The 21,912-nt window shown below is 36.5% G+C and overlaps 1 protein-coding gene across 2 annotated transcripts in view; it reads right to left on the bottom strand.

The window, feature by feature from the left end:
• Window positions 1–21,912, bottom strand: part of Cdh10 (cadherin 10) — a 222,426-nt gene that overhangs the window by 89,841 nt on the left and 110,673 nt on the right.

Raw genomic sequence — 21,912 nt, 5'->3', positions numbered from 1 at the left:
TGACAGGGAAGGGAGAGGCAAAGATTAAAACAGAGACTGAAGGAACACCCATTCAGAGCCTGCCCCACATGTGGCCCATACATATACAGCCACCCAATATAGACAAGATGGATGAAGCAAAGAAGTGCAGACCGACAGGAGCCGGATGTAGATCGCTCCTGAGAGACACAGCCAGAATACAGCACATACAGAGGCGAATGCCAGCAGCAAACCACTGAACTGAGAATAGGTCCCCCGTTGAAGGAATCAGAGAAAGAACTGGAAGAGCTTGAAGGGGCTCGAGAACCCAAAAGTACAACAATGCCAAGCAACCAGAGCTTCCAGGGACTAAGCCACTACATAAATACTATACATGGACTGACCCTGGACTCTGACCCCATAGGTAGCAATGAATATCCTAGTAAGAGCACCAGTGGAAGGGGAAGCCCTGGGTCCTGCTAAGACTGAACCCCCAGTGAACTAGACTATGGGGGGAGGGCGGCAATGGGGGGAGGGTTGGGAGGGGAACACACATAAGGAAGGGGAGGGGGGAGGGGGATGTTTGCCTGGAAACCGGGAAAGGGAATAACACTTGAAATGTATATAAGAAATACTCAAGTTAATAAAAAAAAAAAAACTGGGAAATGGATAGTTTTGTTTTTAAATTATTTAACTGATTGAAATGTTTTCCAAAGTGTATTCCTTTCTTTTACAGGTACCTATTGCATGTTTATGTTCGTTTGTTTGTTTGCTTGCTGGCTTGCTTGTTTAAATGAAGTAAGTGAGTGAGCATAGTCCCTGTGCTTTACCATGTGATTGTGTTCCTGTTTTACCCTCTTATAACTGCTCACAAGTAGCTGGGGAGATTTCAGTATTTTGTCTATTGATATACAAGCATTCACTATTCACTCCTTATTTTTAATTAATAATTCCAGAGGAGTTCTTCCAGTAATATATGATCCCTCTTGCTCAATTCACTGCAGGGCTTAACGAACTTTTGGTTTGTTGATAAAAAAAAAAATAACAAATTTGTGCAACCTTTATATCCATATTCAATAGATTCCCTTTAGTTTACACATTTCTGGAATATTACAATAGACAGAAAAAGCATGCCACAAAAGAAATCAACCAATAATACAAAATATGGCCAAACTGTGATTATTACTTTCATTGCTACTTTTACTCCTTTGGCTTCCTACATATGTAATTAAAAGAGCATCCTATCCCATATACTTTTTGATCAATATGTGCCTAAGCCTTTCATAGTTGAGAGCATATGAATGAGGTTTGACTTGCATCATCATTGAATTTTGATTTCCAAAGGCACAGCATGAATGAATAGATGTGATTGTTTTATTTAAAAATATAAAATTTAAGACTCAAAGTTTATGTAAGAATAAGAATCTCTTCTAGTGGTACACAAATTATCAAACAAAAATGAAAAAAAACAAAAAACAAAAAACAAAGAAACCCTAGGTTGCTTCTGTAAATGGTTCCCTCTGTGTTCTTAGGGAAATAAATTTCAGGTTGAAAAGTTATAGATGGCAGATTTGTACATTCAACTAGTACCTGCAAACAAATCAAATTAACCTAGTATTGCTGTTATCCTGTGAAGTTTACATATATTTATGAATATGCTAATATTGTCCATTCTAGATTATAATGTTCTTTGTAAAATTTGTTAGTCAGCTAAATATTATGGTAAATTTCCTAAATTTTAATGTTGTCTTCGTATATAATCCATTTCTTTCACAAGCATATGAAAAATTAGTAAATATTTATACAAACTGTTTTAATAGACACTAACTAGTTTAGCTTAAACATTTTGGTTCATAACACACTTACATATTTTATTTTCAAAAATAATACTAATGTGTTTCATATTGAATATGATAAAAATATAAATGCAACAGAATATAATTTTTAAAGCAGAAATCTTGGTGTGATGGTTTGCATATGCTTGGCCCAGAGAGTACTATTATGTGTGGCCTTGTTGGAAGTGTGTCATTGTGGGGGTTGACTTGGAGACCTGAGGATGCTCAGTCTGTTCTTGGCTTCTTTCATATGAAGATATTGAACTCTCAGCTCCTCCTGCACCATGCCTGCCTGGATGCTGCCATGTTCCAGCCTTGATGATAATGAACTGAACCTCTGAACCTGTAAGCCAGCCACAATTAAATGTTGTCCTTTATAAAACTTACATTGGTCATGGTGTCTGTTCACAGCAATAACTAACTAAGACACTTGGAAAAATTACAATGAAGTTCATGTTTTATAGTAGCTGTTTTTAAAATAAATGTGTGGTACAAAATTATTTCATAGTCATGAAAAGGTTATTTTTAGCAGAACTTTTTCAAGAAATTGTGAGGACAAGTCACTTGTAAGTTGTGTCACATTTGTATTCAAATGTCAAGCACTGCTATTAATTCACTTGGTTTGATTTAAACCTAATTTGCCTATGGTTGAGCTCAAAATGAACCTATTGTATTCATCTGCAGTCTGCCTTCCCTTTGGTCATTCTACAATAGTCATTCTAACCTGTAGTCAGTCTGTCTCTTCCACAAATGCCATGAGATTGAAAAATCTTACACATGGTTTGATGAGCAAAGACTCAATGGAATATATGAGCAGAAGTTATGGAGTACTAAAAGATTCTCAAAATTTAGAATTAACTTCAAATTTTAAGGAATTATATGAGATTAAAACACAATAAAAATCAAGCATTGAACAACAGAACAATAAAATTGTTTCATCCACAGAACATTCTGAAGAAGCTGAGAAATCTAGTTTCAAAAAACATTGTGACACAAATATGACACAATAACCACAAGAATTTAAATGAGACATGATTCACTTTAGAAGGCTGTCAGTCAAATGTATGAGTGCATGTGTGTGTGTGTGTGTGTGTGTGTGTGTGTGTGTGTGTGTGTGTGTGTGTGTGTTTATAAGCCTTGCATGGAAAACTTGACTTAAAAGCCAAAACAAAAGCAGACTAACAAAACATCTACCTGACAATGACTGCAGGGTTTTCTTAGCTATTTAATGAGAACTGTTATAGACTAGTCAAATTCAACAACGGAATAGGAAGCATTATAACTCTCTGTAAAGTGTGAAGATAAAAATGTATATCCTTGAAAAAAGAAAAATATCAATTTTGATCAATTTTAAAACCACCTCCCAGATTTCATAACAATTAGGTTACCTGTTCAGAGGATAGAAAGACAAAAATTTGGGCAGGAAACTCAAGGGTGGGACCACAAAGGAAACAATTCTGGAATTCCAGAAAGGTGTTGTAGTTTATTAGCCTCTTAAAAGTTCACACCCCCACCTAGAGGGTATACATTAGGAGAGAGACTATATCTTTCTACACAAAGGCTTAATATTTTCTTCTTGTGAAGAGCTTTGCACTGGATCCTTACATTTTCATGGGAAAAACAGATTATATCATCTCCTAAATGGCTTTAGTATCCCTCTTTAGAGGAGGAATTGTTTGATAAAGACCCATTAAGGTGAACAAATGTTCAAAAGAATATACTCACTGGTTTGAGTACAGAACTACTAAGATTGAGTAGGTAAATCACCTAGCTAGGGGGTCTACTCCTCAGAAGGAAGGGTAACCCCAGGAACACAGGCTCACCTTAACCCATGCTAAAAAGACAGGTTGAATCTTATGCCTTTAGTAAGCTACTGTACTTTTCCCTTCTAGAAGTCTTAGCACATCAGGCACATCTAGCATATCCTAGAATATCTTGCACAATCTGAGCATGCCAAAATAAGGTTGCTATGAAGATCCCCAGATCGGTCCGCCTTTGAGTGGTACAACTTTTCTTCTCTCTCTCTCTTTCTTTTAGATCTCAACTGTCTTAGTTAGGATTTTATCGCTGTGAAGAGACAACATGACCACAGCAACTCTTATAAAGCAAAATAGTTGGAGCTGGCATACAGTTTTAGAGGTTTAGTCTGTTACCATCATGGTGGCAAGCAATGAAGAATGCAGATGGATATGTGCTGAAGAAGCAGATGAGAGCTCTGCATTTTGATCCATAGGCAGCAGGAGGGGACTGTGCGTCACACTGGGAGTAGTTTGAGCATCTATGACCTCAAAGTCCACCTCCATAGTGATATACTTTCTGCAAAAAGGCCATACCTATTTTAATAAGTGCCACTCCTAATGGTGTCATTCCCTATGGCCAAGCATTTAAACACACAAGTCTCTAGGAGTTATTACTATTGAAACAACTTAATCTTCCTAATGCTATGACTCTTTAAAATTATCCATTGCTACTTCATAACTGTAATTTTTCTACCATTATGAATCTCAATGTAAAATATCTGATATACATGATATGCAACCCCCAAAAAGCTTAGTTATCCACAGGTTGAGAACCCCTGTTTTAGAAGCTAGACAGAACCTAAGTATCCTTTCCTGTTGTTTTGTGACATATTGAGATTTCTTATTTTTTCTCTATCTCCCCACTCCCCTCCACATGGCTGTCAACTGCCATTTAAAAGAATACTTTTTCTTCTCTCCCGAGTTTTCCAGTTCAGCGCAGCTGCTGAGATTTCAGTTTGCCTGCCTTGGATTGTTTTCTTTTAAATGCTAATAAAATTTTCTTCTGGTGCAGATGAAAAAATATTTGAGGGAGCTGCAAAAATTTCTCAGTCACAAAAAGTTCTCATTGTGAAAGTATTAGGGCCTGAATTCAAATATCTATCACCTACAGAAACAGCATAAGCATGGTCACACAAGCTTATATCCTTAACATTGAGGAAACCCCTGATCTCAAGGGCCACTCATTTTAGCCATAATATTAAATTTGGGGTCAGAGAAGGAGCTGGATAGCAGTATGTTAGTTTGATACAGGTGGGAATGATTTGCAAAATCAATCTATACTGGGAAAATGTTTCTACTGTTAGCATATGGGCAAGACCATGGTTGTCTTTCTAGATTTGTGATTGATGTGGCAAGGGCCACATGACTGTGGGCAGTGTCACTCTCAGGCTAGTTAAAAGGTTAAAAGGGAGGCAAATAAGCAGTGCTCTTCCATTGCCTCAGAATGGGTTCCTGCCTTGAGGTTCTTGCCCTGTTTGAATCCATGCCCTGAATTTTCCTTGTGATGGGTACTGTGGAATTAGAAGCTTAAATGAACCTATTTCTCCACATGTTGTTTCTGGTCAAGGTGTTTGATCACAAAAATAGAAACCATAACTAAGATAGTAGTAGACGCTTTGGAAGGAAAATAAGGGAGAGAACAATTGTGCAAACCATCTGATTTCCTCCTTTGTTCTCTGTGGATTGTTCTCTGTATTCAAGTGAAGGAAGGCACAATGACACACACTTGTGTTCACACAAATACACTACATTCACTTCTTTTCTCCCAAATCCCTCTTTCTTCCTCTTGTTCTTTAGCTCCCTCATGCCTCCATCCTCTCTCGCCCTACCTCTCCCTCACACCATTTCTTCTTCACCATTTGACAAGTAGCCTTAAGGGATGGCTATTCCCGAGTTCTGTTCTGTCTTCAAAATTTCTTATGAATGAAGGATTCTTTTACATAATCTCAACTCATACATCAAAATAACTAATATAATGTAAAGAACATCTTGTATTCTTACTCTGATTACTATCCTAGCACTTCCTGGTAGCCATTTTTTTTTTTTTTGTAAAATTAACAACCTCAAATCATGAGGTGGATCTAGTTTCCTTTTAGTTTTAGCCTCTTTGGGGCTGCAATGGTATTTTTGGATTTGGAAAGCATAACAAGTGTATCCTAACTGTAGGACAACATCCACCTCACTTTCTGTGTGATGTTTCCTCATATCAAAATTTTTCTGTAGACACATAGCATCATGTCCACACGCAGAACATTCTAATTTCTGTTTCCCCAAAATAATTACGTTGCTCAGTTAAGATTTTTATACTGGTAATATCATAATTTTCATGTGCATATAAAACAAATTAGCTTGAGGGTATATAAGCATTCATTTTTTTTGGAAATTCATAGTCAGTTAATGAATTATAACTTTGTGAAAAAAGCATTGCCTTTCTTTTTCAACGGGTTTTAGTTCATTGTCAGTATTATTCTATAGATCTGCTTCACAGTACTTAAGTTACTCTCATTCTATAAATGCCATCTTCTTCTCTGGCACACGAACAGTCCAATTTGCATTATATATACCCTGCTCCTTTTGTGATATTGTAATTTCAAAAAGCCTCCGAATCTCTTTACTCAAAAAAGTTACTTAGAAGAAAAAGTCAGAGAATTCAAGACTATCAATTACTATAAAAACTTTACATGTCAGAGCAATCAAGAAAAATGTCTATATGCGTACAATATATACATTGAATTGGCTGCTTTTGTGTGTCAATTTGACACAACCTCAAGTTATCAGAGAGAAAGGAGCCTCCCTTGAGGAAATGCCTTCATGAGATCCAGCTGTAACTCATTTTCTCAATTAGTGATCAAGGGTGGGAGGGCTCATTGTAGGTGGTGCCATCCCTGGGCTGGGAGTCCTGGGTTCTCTAAGAAAGCAAGCTGGGCAAGCCAGGGGAAGCAAGCCAGAAAGCAGCATCCCTCCATCTCCTCTGCATCAGTTCCTGCCTCCAGGTCTCTGCCCTGAATGAGTTCCTGTTCTGATTTCCTTTGGTGATGAACAGTAATGTGGAAAGTGTGAGCTAAATAAACCCTTTCCTCCCAAACTTGCATCTTGATCATGCTGTTTCACTGCAACAATAGAAACCTTCAGACATGCATACATAATATTTTAGTATTGGTGTAATAAAATGTAAAACCTCACAACAATGTCCCCTGGAGTTATGCAATACCACAGAAAGAACTATAGTTTTCCTCCTTATTTGCGAACAAGAGAAAGATAGATTTGATAACATTCCTTCCTTACGTATGTATTTGATCTATTTTCCTGTTGGTAAATAAGTTCCCTATGTTGCAGAACCTCTGCTCTCAAGTGATGCCATTTTATGAACATGTTTGATTTTCTCATACACAAGCCTGCTTGCTACCAAACCGTCTTCACTTTATTCACCACCAACTCTAACATGTGGCCACTATGCAGACAACACTCATGCTCATTCCTTTTGTTTACAGTTCCTCTTATTGCATCTGTACCAGGACTCTCCACCCTTGCTCCACCGATGAAACACTGAACAACTTTGCATTTGCTAAAGATGATTCTTTACCCAAATTTGGATCCAAAATGTTCCTTTGTAAAAGAAATATTCTTTTCTAAATCTTCAACATGAAAGTCTCATTTAATCTATCTTTAACAAATCAGGAATTGAAGTGTTTGTAAAAATAGACAGGTTGGTTAAGTGGTAGCTGGAAACAAGCAAGCAAGCAAGCAAGCTAGTGCTCCGAACCTAACAAATATACCTTGATAGAGTACTTGGTGAATCCTCATCCTTTCCTCATCCACCCTCCCCTCAAAAAAAGGAAGAAGAAGAAAAGGAAAAGAAAGAAACAAAGAAAGAAGAAACACTAAAAATGAAAATAACTTACTATTATTCATGCAATTTGGAGTTTTTGGGTTTTTTTGCAGCAAAAACTAAGAAAACAGAGGGTGTTGTTAAATCATCCCATTTATGTTTTAGTGATTGAAATCTAATAATATTTCAGTATTCTAGGGATACATTTTGCTGCATCCAGATTCACACTGAAAAGGAAAGGCTGTAGCATTCCTTAAAAGACAGGGAAAGAATGGAAAGAAGGGGGAATGGGAGGAGGTAGCAACAGCAACAACAGTATCATCTCCCAGTCATTGACAGCCAGTTACTGTACTTACTTGAATTCAGTTTGACCTTAATTATATGGACGATGAACTTTTGACTAAGTTGTGACTATTCGGATGTTTTCTAAACTAACAAGACAACGTTCTATACATTTGTAGACACACTGGAAGAGACCTATTTCTGTTTTTGAAATTTTTTTATTGAAAAACATTTCATTAAAAGTATTTCTATGAAAAACATTAGATCAAAGAAAAAATATTTTCAGAGTCTATGTGGAGAAGTTGACATTTTAATTTATAGTGGCTAAGTCAGGAGGAATTAGAAACAAATCCCAGACAAGAATAACCTACTGGTACTAAGGTAAGTCAAGATTTGTAGGACCTGCCAAGAGACAGTAAGCATGAACGGGTTATATATGTATATGCACAGAGTCATATGGCTCTAAAAATTTTTTTCTGCAACATAAAAGTGACTAAGGAAAAGCCCTTTATCATAACTACATATATAATTCAAATGTTGACACCAGCTGAAACTGCCTCACTCATATAGAACTCAGTAAGCTAGAAGAGGTGTTGAGCAAATTTTAGACATAGGCTACACAAGGGGATACAAAGGTATTGGGCAGTTGCATTGAACTACTTTGTTAATCTGAGCATTCTTAGTCACCAAGTATAAGCAGTTATAGAGTGTTTTAAAGCTTAAGTATATGTGTTTTAGATGAATTAAAACTCACTGGCAAACACGTAATCAGGAGCATTGAAAATTTGATGACCCAATTTCACGTGTAGTAACTTCAGAAAGTTAAGCAAATACCTAGTCCATGACACAAAATTGGACATTTATGCATTTGAAAAGTATTGCACACTTTTAAACCCCATATTAACATGAACAGGAATTGAAAATAAAATGTGATAAAACTCCCACAAGTGAAGAGATTTCCACAGTATACAGTAAGCAACCAAAGACACAAAGGAGTGCTACATTTCCCCAAGTCTGGTGTGCAATAAAAAGCCACATACAAAAGTACATGAGCTCTGTGCGCCCATTTCTGTGAAAAAACACTCGGTTCATTCACTGTAAGCAGAAATCTTTTGCCTGTAGGAGCCAGATTGCCTGGATAGTGTGGTACACTAACTTCTCTGTTGTAAGCTTGAAACATAACAGAAAAGGACAATTTCTCAGTCAAAATCCATTCAAGCATTTGTAAGACAATTTTATTGGAATGATTTCTAATATGTGGAGGAGTTAGAGAAAGGACTGAGGTAACTGGGGGTGTTTGCAACCCCATAGGAAGAACAATATCAAGCAGCCAGACATCCCAGAACTCCCAGGGACTAAACTACCAACCAAAGAGTACACACGAAGCAACCCATGACTCCAGCTACATATGTAGCGGAGGCTGGGCCTTGTGGATGCCCCAGTCTAGGGGAATGCCAGGGCTGGAAGACAGGAGGGAGTGGGTAGGTGGGTGGGGGAGCACCCTCATGGAGGCAGGGGGTGAGAGGATGGGATGGTGGTTTCCAGAGGGGAAACCAGGAAAGGAGATAACATTTGAAATGTAAAAAAAAAATCCAATTTAAGAAAAAAAAAGACTTCTAGCTGACTTTCAGGTACTAAAAGAGCAGCCTCATTTCTGTAACTCTCTTTTCTCCTTTCTCTATTTTTATCTATTTGCTAGAGAATGGCAGGATGAGAAGATATTTCAAACGTTACTGCAACCAAATATCTGTTTTTAGTCATAATCGAACTAGAAATTACACAATTTTGACATAATTATTTAGCATTAGCTCAAGTGCAAATAGTCCAACTGGTCTCCTGCTCTTCTATGTGGAAAACTACCTTTATAAGTACTTGCTGTAAATTTGTATTCTTGCATTTACTTTTTATTATGAAAACCATGGACATGGTTTTTAAGGTAAAGTTATTATAAAATAATAAAAAATAAAGTAAAAACCAGAGGGAAAATGTTAATATAGCAAGAATATTACTTCTATAAAGAAATATTGAGCCCGGAGAACACAAAATCTCAACTCATAAAAAATAAAGTATTCACAGTGAAGAAAACTTAAGCAAGTAGCCTCATTAAAAACCAAGGAAACCATTTCGTAGGCATTTCTTCAATAAGTACAAACAAGTAACCAGTAAGCAGGAAAACGCCACACAAAATATGTTTAAGCATTTATAAAATGTAAATTAAACCACAGAAGTGTGTTATTTCACTAACTTCATATTGGGCAAGGAGAAAAGTCAGTTTGCAAATTTCTTGCCAGTTGAGAAGTACCGCTGAGTTCAGGTCTTCCCCACTTGCACATACCCAGGGGGAGATACATGCCTATAATCCCAGCAGTGAGGAGACAGAGACAAGACAATTCTATTTTACTGGACAGGGAGTTCAGCATAACTTCCAGTGCAGATTTGCTGAGAGACCTCCTCTCAAAAGTGTGATGGTTAGCAACTGAGGACAAAACATAAAGACAAGCTTCGCCTTCAACTTCCACAGGTGCACCAGTGCACACACATATGCACACAGATATGAACACAGTATAAGTAGGCACATATGCACAACACACACACAAATACACACACACACACACACACACACACACACACACACATGAAAAACCAAAATCAGTGCTCTCAAATTAGGAGAAAAAAATAACAAAAATAATTGTGTGTATTGGGGAGAGCAATGAATAATTGAAACCCTTCTATTTGTACACAGATGCTGGGAACACAGTGTGTGACAAACACAAGTAAAGAAGGCAATGGATATAGGACAGCTGAAAAGAGAAATTCCACATACTGCAATAATTCCACTTATTGCCAAATAAAACTAAAAGCAAAATGAATAAGACTTCATTAAAAAAACTATCTTCAAATTTGCTGCTAGTAAAAACTAGAACACCAGAAACTTCTCCACATGTATAACAACTCTATTTCTTCTTGCAGGGCTGAAAATTGGTTTAGGTCTGTGGAATCCTCTTAAGAATGACCTCCGCATCAGAGCCCTGCTTCACCCAGGCTGTGTCTCAAAGGGAACCTGCCTGGAGAGAGCAGGGACATGAAGGTGTGAAGACCTCGCCATTTCCCTCACACAGGGGCAGTTCCGGTAGGATGCTTGAGCTGTAGGAGGACCAGAAGGTGTCTAAAGCTGTGCATAATGCGTTGCTCCCCAACTCCGTTTTCTCCTTATATATATACCTCTTACTCCACAGATCTTTGTTCTAAAGCCATTCCCAACAATATTCTAAAGAGTTGCGTTGTATAAAACAAATACAACTGCATGACATTTGACCATATGAAGGACTTGCGAAATCTGGGTCAATCCATTCTCAGAATTTAAGTATACCTCCAGAAAAATGTGGTGGCTAATGCTGTTAGCTTATTCCAGGACTTAGAAGACTGGAATAAAACTGTTGTCACGAGTTCAAGTCTAAGAGGGTCTACACATTAAGTTTCAGCAGTGTCCTGTGGCACCTGGACATAAACAAACCTGTAAAGAATATGTGAAAAATGTTTATGGGAGTTTAAATATTCCCAGTTTAATGTGATCCATTTTCATTGGTAAAACATAAATGTTTCTACACATAATTATGTTGTCTTTGTTAATAAGTTAAAAGCTAATCATTTTAATATTTTCTAAAACAATGTATGAAATTGTTCACATTGTGGTCACATGCAATGAATGCAGATGCGTAACAAGGTCTTGAGAGGAAGGCTAACACCCTTATGACCTACCGTAATAAGACTTGTATCTGAGGTCTTGGTTTAGAATGTAACATAAATGGGAATAAATGTGTGTATTAGTGAATTCCTTCATTAGAGGCTGCATATTGTCCAAAAGGTATAATGGAATTCATTATCAATGGAATTCAAACTGAAATGCTTGACAGAGGAAAACACCACCCTCTTTTTTGTGAATTGTGAATTCCATAATAGCATGAAAGTCAGTAGGAAGCTTTAACTGATGCACAGAAGGTAAAGAATTCAGTGTTTAAATGCTTCACTGAATCTTCATAGTCAGTCTGAAGAGCACTGAAGACCTTAGAGATAAAGGAATTAGTTTTAAGGAGTTGAGGAAAAAAAATAAACTGCAGGATATCAGAAATAATAGGAACAGCTTCAATTAAACTAAGAAGAGATTGATTAATGCTAAAAGCCACAGGGGTCAACAGCAAGAAAAAGCCTCAGAGGACGGAGTAACTGAGGAGTTATGTGACAAGAAAATAAATTAATTTAACTCAGAAGCCAGGAAAGCATCATTATCCAGTTCTGAGACAAGGTCAATATAAGAACAATGAAATAACTCAGAAGAAATTACAATTTGGCCTGAAGATCTACAGTGAATAAAGTGGATAGAAGGGCAGAAGCAAGGAGAAAAGTGAAGGAGAATCTCCCCGCCTCTCTAATGTGTCACACACAGTCCCCAATTCATCCTGCTCACTTCTAATTTTAATGCTGTGCAAAACAAAGTACACATTGTCTTATTGCTCAAGTAAGTCTTTTGTAGAAGATCTGATTTATAGCGTTCTCCAACTTTTGTGGTATCAATGCTATGCCACACTCAACTTGAAACTACCCCAAGGCATCTGCTGGCATAGAAAAAAAATAATAGTCTCTTTATAAATAGGCATGAGTTGGCAGTAGCACAGCACTATTTTTATTATACAAAAGGAGGCACTAAATCCACAAAGGCATATTTAAATTTATGTAAAAATTTTCTGGCTCAAAAATTCCTATCTGAACTGGGTGTGATGTTACATGCCTGAAATCGTAGCACCAGAGAAACTGTCAGAGAGTTCAAGGCCAGCTGGGCTACTTAGGGAAACAGTCTATCAAAAATGGAATGAAAAGGAAGAACATTTTTAAAATTAGAGTTAAAATCCGTATCTTTTTAAAAGTCAGTCTCCAGAAACTAGATAACCACAGTAATAGCAAAATATGTCTTATGGGAAAGCCAAGATTATCTTGGATCTCATAACTGGACAAGAATTCAGAGTTAAATGAGAGAACTGAGAAAGTAATAGGGTAGATGTAGAAAAGTGGATTCAATCATTCCTTGGGTAGTAATTCTTTGCATAGCTAGAATTAAGAATAAAAGGAATGAGCATTTACTCTTAACTACCAAAGATAGAACTCCGCCAAAATCTAAGCATCCTATTTCCATCTCTATTACCTAAGAAATAAAGTCAGCACACTGAAGAGACTCCAGAACATTCATATTAAAGGACTTACTACTTAGCAAAAAACTAGACACCCCCAGTTGAAAAATTAATAAGAAAAGTGATAAACACATGTGATGTTATTAATTCAGCCATGGAGAAAAACAAAATCTTGGCATTTACAATTAAACCGGTGCAATTAAAGAACGTTATGCTAAATAAACTAAACCAGACAAATAAAGACAAATATTAGATATTCTCTCATCTGTGAAAATTAACAAAGCTGGTCTGAATGAAGAATAATGAGTGATAAAGGTTTTAGCGTTTAGGGCTGTACATGAAAATGGTTGCCTGTGATTACTACAAATTGTATGCTTTGTACAGTTATGCACTGAAGTCTGTTCATATGTACAGCTAAAATGTATTGACCCAAATTACAATACTATGCAAAAGTAAAAAAGATGTTATATGCAAGCAATTCTATTTCAACTTCTTCAAAACACGAGAACAGAATTTGAGAGATAAAGCACAAAAAATACTTCAGTCTAAAAAACCAGCGATATCCCAAGGCCATGTTCATACTGTGAATATTTAATGATCAGGGAGAAAGGAAAAGAAGTAGCTACGGAGCTGAGAATCTTAGAAAAGCCCGGTAGAGTTCAATATGACAAAATAAAGTTGACCTTTGAACAGTATTATTTTGAACCCTAGAAGATCACCTAAATGGGTATTTATTTTCTTTTAGAGATTTATACCATTTAAAAAAATAAAGACAGAAAGGAATTTTAAAAATGTACCCTACAGGGGTTGGGGATTTAGCTCAGTGGTAGAGCACTTGCCTAGGAAGCGCAAGGCCCTGGGTTCGGTCCCCAGCTCCGAAAAAAAGATCCCCCCCCAAAAAAATGTACCCTACAAAAATTAAGAAAAAACTAGGTACATCATATGGTCTACTTCTCTGTGAAATATGGATAGAATGTAGTCTGTTCTATCATTTACTACACTAATGGTTACATACATTATAAAAAGTATTATTTCTGAGCTGGAGAAATAGCTGAGTTATTAAGAACACATACTGGTTTTGCAGAGGATCTGATTTTGGTTCCCACACCCATGCCGGGTGATTGACAACCGCCTACAATTCCAACTCAAGGGGAATCTGAGCTGGAATCATTCTGCAGCCTCAGTGAGCATCTGTACAGATGTGCTTATAATCCCACAGAAGCATAAACACTTACACATGTTTAAAATAAAGACAATTAAAAATCGTCAAAACATTTATATATAAGCACAAATCCCACATGGGGTCATTTGTAATAGAGAACCTAAAAGAATATAAAGGCACGGTATTGAATGATTATTTCAAAAAAGTTAAGTGCGGTTCCAAGGGCAGTATTTACGTGACTATGGAGCAATAGTCTGTGCTACAGTAGTGTGCTTACTGTTATGCTCTTGATTTCAAGCCTGAGACACTAACAGGTCTGTATACAGTTCAGGTCATTCCTCATGTAAGTTGTATCACAGGATAAAAGTGATTTCTCTTGCTTCTTGTGTAGAGCTTACTAAGCGTGAAGTTTATTAGTTACACCAGACTGTCAGTAAGAGCAAGCTAAGTTTGGGGAGAAACAAGGCTTATAATTGAAGGTCTGACCATACAGATTGCTGCCTTTAATTCCCAAATAATAGAAGTTAATTTATTAACTTATTAATTTATTAACTTGTACGATCAGACTACCATAATTAATATTTTGTGGCAATAAAGAAAAATCTAAAATCAAAATTGTTTCATTGCTCTGCTCAGTAGAAATAGCAGAGTTTCCCTTAAAAGTTAGAATAACATGAACCAAAAAGAGAACTGTATTTGCAGGAAAATGCATACAGAGATCAACAGAGGACAGGAATTCTACCAACTGAGCAGTCTTAGAGCAATGCCCATTTTTCAGATGCCACAAAGATGTAAAAACCAACATGGATAAATATAGATCTCACTAAAAATATTCAAAACAGTCAAAAACAGTCTAAAGTCTGTTTCACAAATATCCCAACAATGATTCAAGTGAATGAACTTATTTCATTCAATTATCAGAAAATATATTGGTCAAAATCTGAAAAACTTATAAAAAGATTAAACACAAGAAAAAATAAAATAAAACATAATATTTATATACTATTTGTATAGATACATAAAATATATGCATTATATGCATACAAATGTATTTTTATGTATCATCTTTAGAGACCAACACAAGACAATGTAGTGGACCTGTTAGTGTATCAGGTTTGAATCTTGAGTCTAACAGTAGCACAGCAACTCAACAATATGGAAACATACAGTCAAAGAAAGAATGTAAACAATTATGTTTACAGAACACTAAAACAACATCCAGTGAAAAACAGTAAGAGTTGGTATAACTGTAATTTAAAAATCTAGAAGGCCAAGGAAATTACACACGGAAGAAGGAAGAGAGAATTGTAACCATACTGAGACAGAATGAAGAATATTGCCTTCATCAAAAGAATGAGAAGAGTAGGAGATGAAACTAAGAGAATGATAATGAACACCTAATTCCATTTCTGCAGTACAATCCAGACATATATTTAGGAAGAAATGCACAGGTAAGTCAAATGAACTTGTAGTGAAGTTATATTGTAATGAATAGAAAAACATTCATAAATGCTGCAACACTTTCAGGAATACTAAAGAAGTTATCTGAAATATATATATATATGAAAAATGAATACACAAAATATATATACCTTTGAAATATATATAAATAAATATGTACACCACATATTTATATATGTCACACACACATATATATATATATATATATATATATATATATATATATATATATATATGATAGAGAGTGGGGAGGGAGAGAGAAAGCCAAATTGATGGAAAGAATATTGAAAGAAAGAGATGCTTAAATGTGAGCAGTAACAAACCTAATAGTAGGGAAAGGACAACAGTGATAGGACAATCCAGTCACAGCTCCTTCTTCCAGACTGGGTGAGCTCCTCTGGGAAACCTAGTGTTCAGTTTTGTGTTATACCTGAGGCAAATAACACACAGATGAAAACCAAGGATGTCAATCACGATGAGACGGCAAAATAATAACAGTATTCTATCTGTCAGAAGAGATGCTTGTGCAGTTAAGTCACCTCCATACAAGCCAGGTGGTTGGCATCTGAATCCCCGAGATGCACATAACTACCTGATGTGCTTGGCCAGTAATGTTGGTTATTGCCTTGTATTCCAACCTCAGAAAGTGAGGATAGATTCATGAGACTAGCACTGTGAGTGAGCTCTGGGTTTAATTAACACACACACACACACACACACACACACACACACACACACACACACACACAAAAAGCTGGAAATGGGATGGATAAAGATCCCCAATAGCAATGTCAGCAGGTTCTGTATTCCTATGCTTACACATAAATGTGGTCTACAACACACACTCAAGTCAGAGGATAAAACAAAAAAGTTACTTGTTTTATACTACCGGGGTGAAAAATCACCTTTGTAGTGGTGCTTGAGAGATAAAAGAAATGAATAACAAAGTTTAAAAAATACTATAACGGCAAACATCTGATGTCTCCAGGTCTGCAATATGGCGGCTACCAGTAAAGTAGATTTAAATGTGTGCATAGGCCAGGAACCAGAGAACCCTAACTTAACATGAAGAGCAAACAAGATATAATATCTTCAGTTTCAAGGGAAAATCGTTATATTGAGAGACCCAATCCTTTGAGTTCAGACTCTTAGGCCGAATTCAAGACAACTAACAGGCCAGTTAGTACCCACCACCAGTTTCCAGGCTAACACCCAATATCTGTATCTAATACCAGTTTCTAGTTTACTCTCCAATGAATCTCCTGGTTACAAGCCGTCCCCTGGCTCTTCACTTTCTAACAACCACCAATCAGGAGGAAAGCAGAAGTTAAACTGGCTTTGGCTCCTAGCACCAGCCAGTTATGTTAAAATCCATAATGACACACCCCCCCATCAGATGTGTACCAGGCTAGATACCCCTTTCTTGCATCTATAAATTCTTGCCTCAAACTGGGCTCAGATGTCCATGGTCCTGCTGTCAAGGTTGGCAGGGAGCCCAAGTTTGAGCTTGATAAAGAGATCCTAATTCAAGTGATTACATGAGATTCAGCTCCTTGGTGGTCTTTTGGGGTTCAGGAACATTTCTTTGCACAACAATGTAATTTTTCAAAAATAATAATAAATCGACACAGGAGGAAACAAAGGCGAATGGTAATTGACAGTGACCTGTGAAAAGCATCCATAAAGATAAGGTAAGTAGACGTGAGGATGAGCAAACCGAGCACAGGGGCTGTCGGAGCTTTTTTATGATGGGGAAAGAAAGGCAGTAATACTCTGTTGCTTCCACTACATAATATTGCACATGACAACTTCATCTTGATAAATGTGACTTTTAGGATAAACCATGAAAAATAAGCAAGTGCCATCTAAAACTGTAATAGCTAAATTGAATTCATAAACTTTTAGAGGAGAAAGCTAGATGATAAAAACTTCAATTTAGGAGAGAATTAAAGCATTTTCATTGTGTTTCATTTTGTGTAACTCCCATTGCCTTTTAAAGCTGCTTTTGTTTCTGTAATATCCAATCAATCAATGATTACATTTTCTCTGCCTTTCATTACACACATTGTAGCTTCCAAACAGATAGACTGGCTGAGCACCTTTCAGGCATTCAGGAATCCTACTATTTACTTACTTTTTTCTTTCTCTTTTTGCTTTTTCATATGGAATGACAATGTTCTGTTTTCACACGCCCTGCTTATACTCCCATGTTTTGAGTAGATTTCCATGGACTGATTCATCTTTTTATTACAGGTCCCTTTTGCTACTGTACATAACTCATACACTTATGGGATTAGATGAACATACTATATATATTTTGCTGTCTATTTTCATATCACCACTAATAACATTAGGTTTTACTCTGGTACTACCTCACTTTTCATATTTTTTAAAGATCAATTCTTCATGGAGACTTAGAGCAGTAGCTGTAGGCTCAACTTGTCCCTTAAACAGATTCAGGTATTCATGTGAAAGTAGTGATCCAAAAGTCTGATATTTATTTTCCTTGCAGATATGATCACCACTGTTCCTTTGTAAATATCAGGTACTATTTCCTCTGAGACTGGAAGTGGCTTTCTTTCTAGCCTCCTATGTATTTTACATAGGATAAACCACTAAGGCCAGACTGAAAACGTATTTCATTTTTTTGGGGGGGTATAGCTCACCATCCTTTGGTTCCTGAGGTTCGTTATTGATATATATTTTGCACAGACAATGTCCTGTTTCAGAATTTTAACAATTTATCATTAGCACTAGTGTCTCAAGATAGAACATAGATTAAGACAAAAGTTTTAATGTCAACTATGTCAGGATTCTTGGAAACAGTGACAGTTTTCCCAAAATGGGAGAAGGGGAAAATACTTGGATTTTACTTATTCTTAGACATGATAATAGGCAGGGTTAGAAAAACAAAACAAACATGTAGGATGATGTCATTGTGCAGCAAGGCAGATCCAGGATAAGATGAAGCCTATCACTGAATGAAAAGGAAGAGCAGTTAGGGAAAAGAATAGGAAGGAGAGGAGGAGGAGGAGGAAGAGGAGAAGGAAGAGGAGGAGGAGGAGGAAAATCTAGATGGGGATGATGGATGGAGCAGTTTGATCCAGATTCAGGTGGACTAGGTCACTTTTATCTTGTCTAAGTTGGGGGTTTATATATTTATTTATTGTGGCAATGAATTGTGGATAGAGAATTAAACATGTAAATCTAATTGCAACTTTGATCTTACTGGGCTAAAGAGGACAGTGTATGAAAGAAACTGGTGAGAGGCAGTTGGAGCTTGTGTTATCTGGTTCCGTTACCCTCGGGGAGTAACAACCTGTATGACCCGCAGAACAAGATGTGTGTGTGTGTGTGTGTGTGTGTGTGTGTGTGTGTGTGTGTGTGTGTGTGTTTGTGTGTGTGTGCCAGGCGTGGTAACTATCGCCTAGGGGACTGATGAGAGGTCAGCTAAAAAGGAGACAGCCGGGAGAGGGTGGCTTGTGAACCGCATGGCAGAGTAGCAGCCAGAGTGAGCAGATCCAGCTTAAGGGAACTGATAGAAAATGTCCCTTTTTTAATTATTACCACAACATAAACAAAACAATTTTAAGTTAAAAATATGGAAGTGACGTCATTTTTTTCATCCTTTCATTAATAGAATTTTATCATCACAGTTAATTTATGTAACACAAATCAAGTACATTTAAAATTTTGATTATCACACCATACAAGTTAGACTGTATAAAACATAAAACATGCTGCTATCAGGGCAATAGACAAATACCTCATTTTTAAGTAGAAAATTCCCACACTTTTCTTAAAAATCTGTCCATGACTGTGGATACACAATGCAATTATGTGCATATGAAGATATTGAAGTGGATAATAATTTTCATATCTTTCATAGATATTTCACCTGATTATGATAGCTGAGGTGATTGGCAGAGAGTATCAGACAGTAATGATTAAAAGGTTCCAAACAAAAACAAAGACCATGAAGGGATTAAAAAGAAACCCTGCACAAAAAGAAAGTGCATCTCTATGAGGAGTCACTAACTATTTAAAGAACTGGAGCGGTGCTAACCCAGAAGAAACATGAAGGAAAATTACTGTCTTGGTGAGGAAGGTCGCTGGGAAAAAAAGAATAAAATGTTACAGAGGAAGGGACTGAAGCACACAGAGCCTATGAGTCAAGCACTTGGAGTTATGTCACAGTAATGCACTCAGCCAGATGTGTGACAGTTAACCCTGGCAAAACAAGGATGCTCACTATATCTCATGACCTACAAAGAGAATGCTTTTGTTTGTTCATTATTTAATAAAAAGTAAAACATTCCAGTATCTTGCTCTTTTCAATGGCTACATACTTCACAATATTTATTTACCATTTGGTTCCATTTTGGTAATTTTCTTCTACCCGAGAGCAATATTAAATTTTGGCAATACCATCTTAATGTAGAGGAAATATTGTTCACTGCAGGATTTCGTTAAAGGCGGATATTTTTGATGGCCTCGCAAAGTCAGAAGAAAAGAATTCTTGAAATCCTAGACAGCTTTCAAAGTCAGCAGCAGCAGCAGCAGGTACTGTAACAATGTGTATGTGTTATGGTAAAAAAAAGAAAATCCCTTATGGGTTCCATAAATATGGACAGCATCTAAGTTCATAAACAACTGATTTATTTCCTAATGTATTTAATTTCATTAAACAATAGTTCAGAATGTCGGGGAAACTGCCATGTCCCAAAGGAACCTAAGGTTATAGGTTAGCTAAGTCTGATAAGACTTATAATATGACAAGATCATAGAAGAGATAAATGAAAAGGAAAGAAAGTAAGCACTGAAGAGTAATTAGTGGATACACAAATACCTTTAAGTAAATGACTAGTGATACATGAACTAAGATATTAAAGGTTAGGTGGGGAAGAGTGTGGAATTCAGAGGATTTTTAGATACTATGATTGCATAGTTACACCCACAAAAGGAGAGGGAGTGGGAGAGGGAAAGGAAGAGGGGAGGGAGGGAGAGGAAGAGGGAGGGAGAGGGAGAGGAAGGGAGAGGGAGAGAGAGAGAGAGAGAGAGAGAGAGAGAGAGAGAGAGAGAGAGAGAGAGAGAGAGAGAGACTTAGTAAAATAAAATATTCCTTGTTTAAATGTGAGATTCTGTTCTGTGTTGTTTTATTTAAAACTGAAATTTAATAATTGCCAAAAATATAATTTAGAAAACCAATGAGGAAACGGAATTTAAAGTTCCTTCTGTCTGTAAAAGAGATTTAAGTCAAGATCTGACATATTCACACTACCACATTGTGTTGCCATGGGGTGTCTCTGTGAATTCTGCCCAAAACTGATCAAATCAATAATTCTTTTACACACACAGTATTGAACAGGATAAAAAGGTGGTAATAGAGACAAATCTTTCTTTCCAACTAGTGTAAATTGGTCGAAATAAAATAAAATAGTTGAGAAAGTTTATTGTGGCAGGTAACACCTTGTGCAAAAAAATTAATGATCATTAGATCACAATTAAAAACAGGAAAGAATTCAAAATTAACGAAAGATATGACATCATTCTCAATGTTCATATTTTAATAATATATTAAATAAGAATTATTATTTAATGAAACTTTAATGTAATTCAAAAAATCAGAAACATCTCAATGTTTGAAATGCATGTATGAAAAACATGAGGAAATATATCAGTTGTTTATGAGCAACTGAGCAAACAAACTAGAATTAGAATTAAAAGGTAATTCCTTATTCTGATAAAAATAGATGCTAAACCAGTGTTTAAAATTTTATAATTTTCTGGCGCGTTAGTGGTACCTTTATTCTCAGCACATGGTAGCAAAAGAGGAGGCTCTTTACATGGTGAGTAGATAGATAAATACATAGATAGATAGATAGATAGATAGATAGATAGATAGATAGATAGATAGACATGACAATGAAACGCCATAATTAGAGGTAGAACAGTGTTTTCTCTAATATAAAGAAAAAGTGAGAATTATATGTATCATCTATTCTGTTCTTTACTGAACTGCAATCTTCTCAGAAGACAAAAACGTAGTGTCTTCTTTTACTGTTCCAGCAAGGTTTCTTGGCAGAGGTTCTCAACTGCCTTTGTTTATGAATCATCAGAAAAACAAAACAAACAAAACCAAAAACCAAGCAACAAAACTCATACGTCAATCTGCTTTCTTCTTTTTCACCTGTTTTAAGTTCACTGTAATCAGAATTTCCTACGCACCATGTCTTTGATGCGTAGAGTCACAAAGACTGTGTTTGTTGTACTTGAGTTACCATCAGTGTTTGACAAATCTCTACACCACACAGTATAGATATTTGTCTTTTAAATAACCTAGACATGGTGTGGTAGCACAGACCTGTAATGCCAGTAACCCAGAGGCACAAGGGGTTAGAAT

The sequence above is a fragment of the Rattus norvegicus genome, chromosome 2 (genome assembly GCF_021556685.1).
Source record: "Rattus norvegicus strain SHRSP/BbbUtx chromosome 2, alternate assembly SHRSP_T2T, whole genome shotgun sequence".
NCBI classification, from domain to species: Eukaryota; Metazoa; Chordata; class Mammalia; order Rodentia; family Muridae; genus Rattus; species Rattus norvegicus.
Note: the sequence above shows the minus strand (reverse complement) of the source record. Positions and strands in the feature narration are given on the sequence as shown.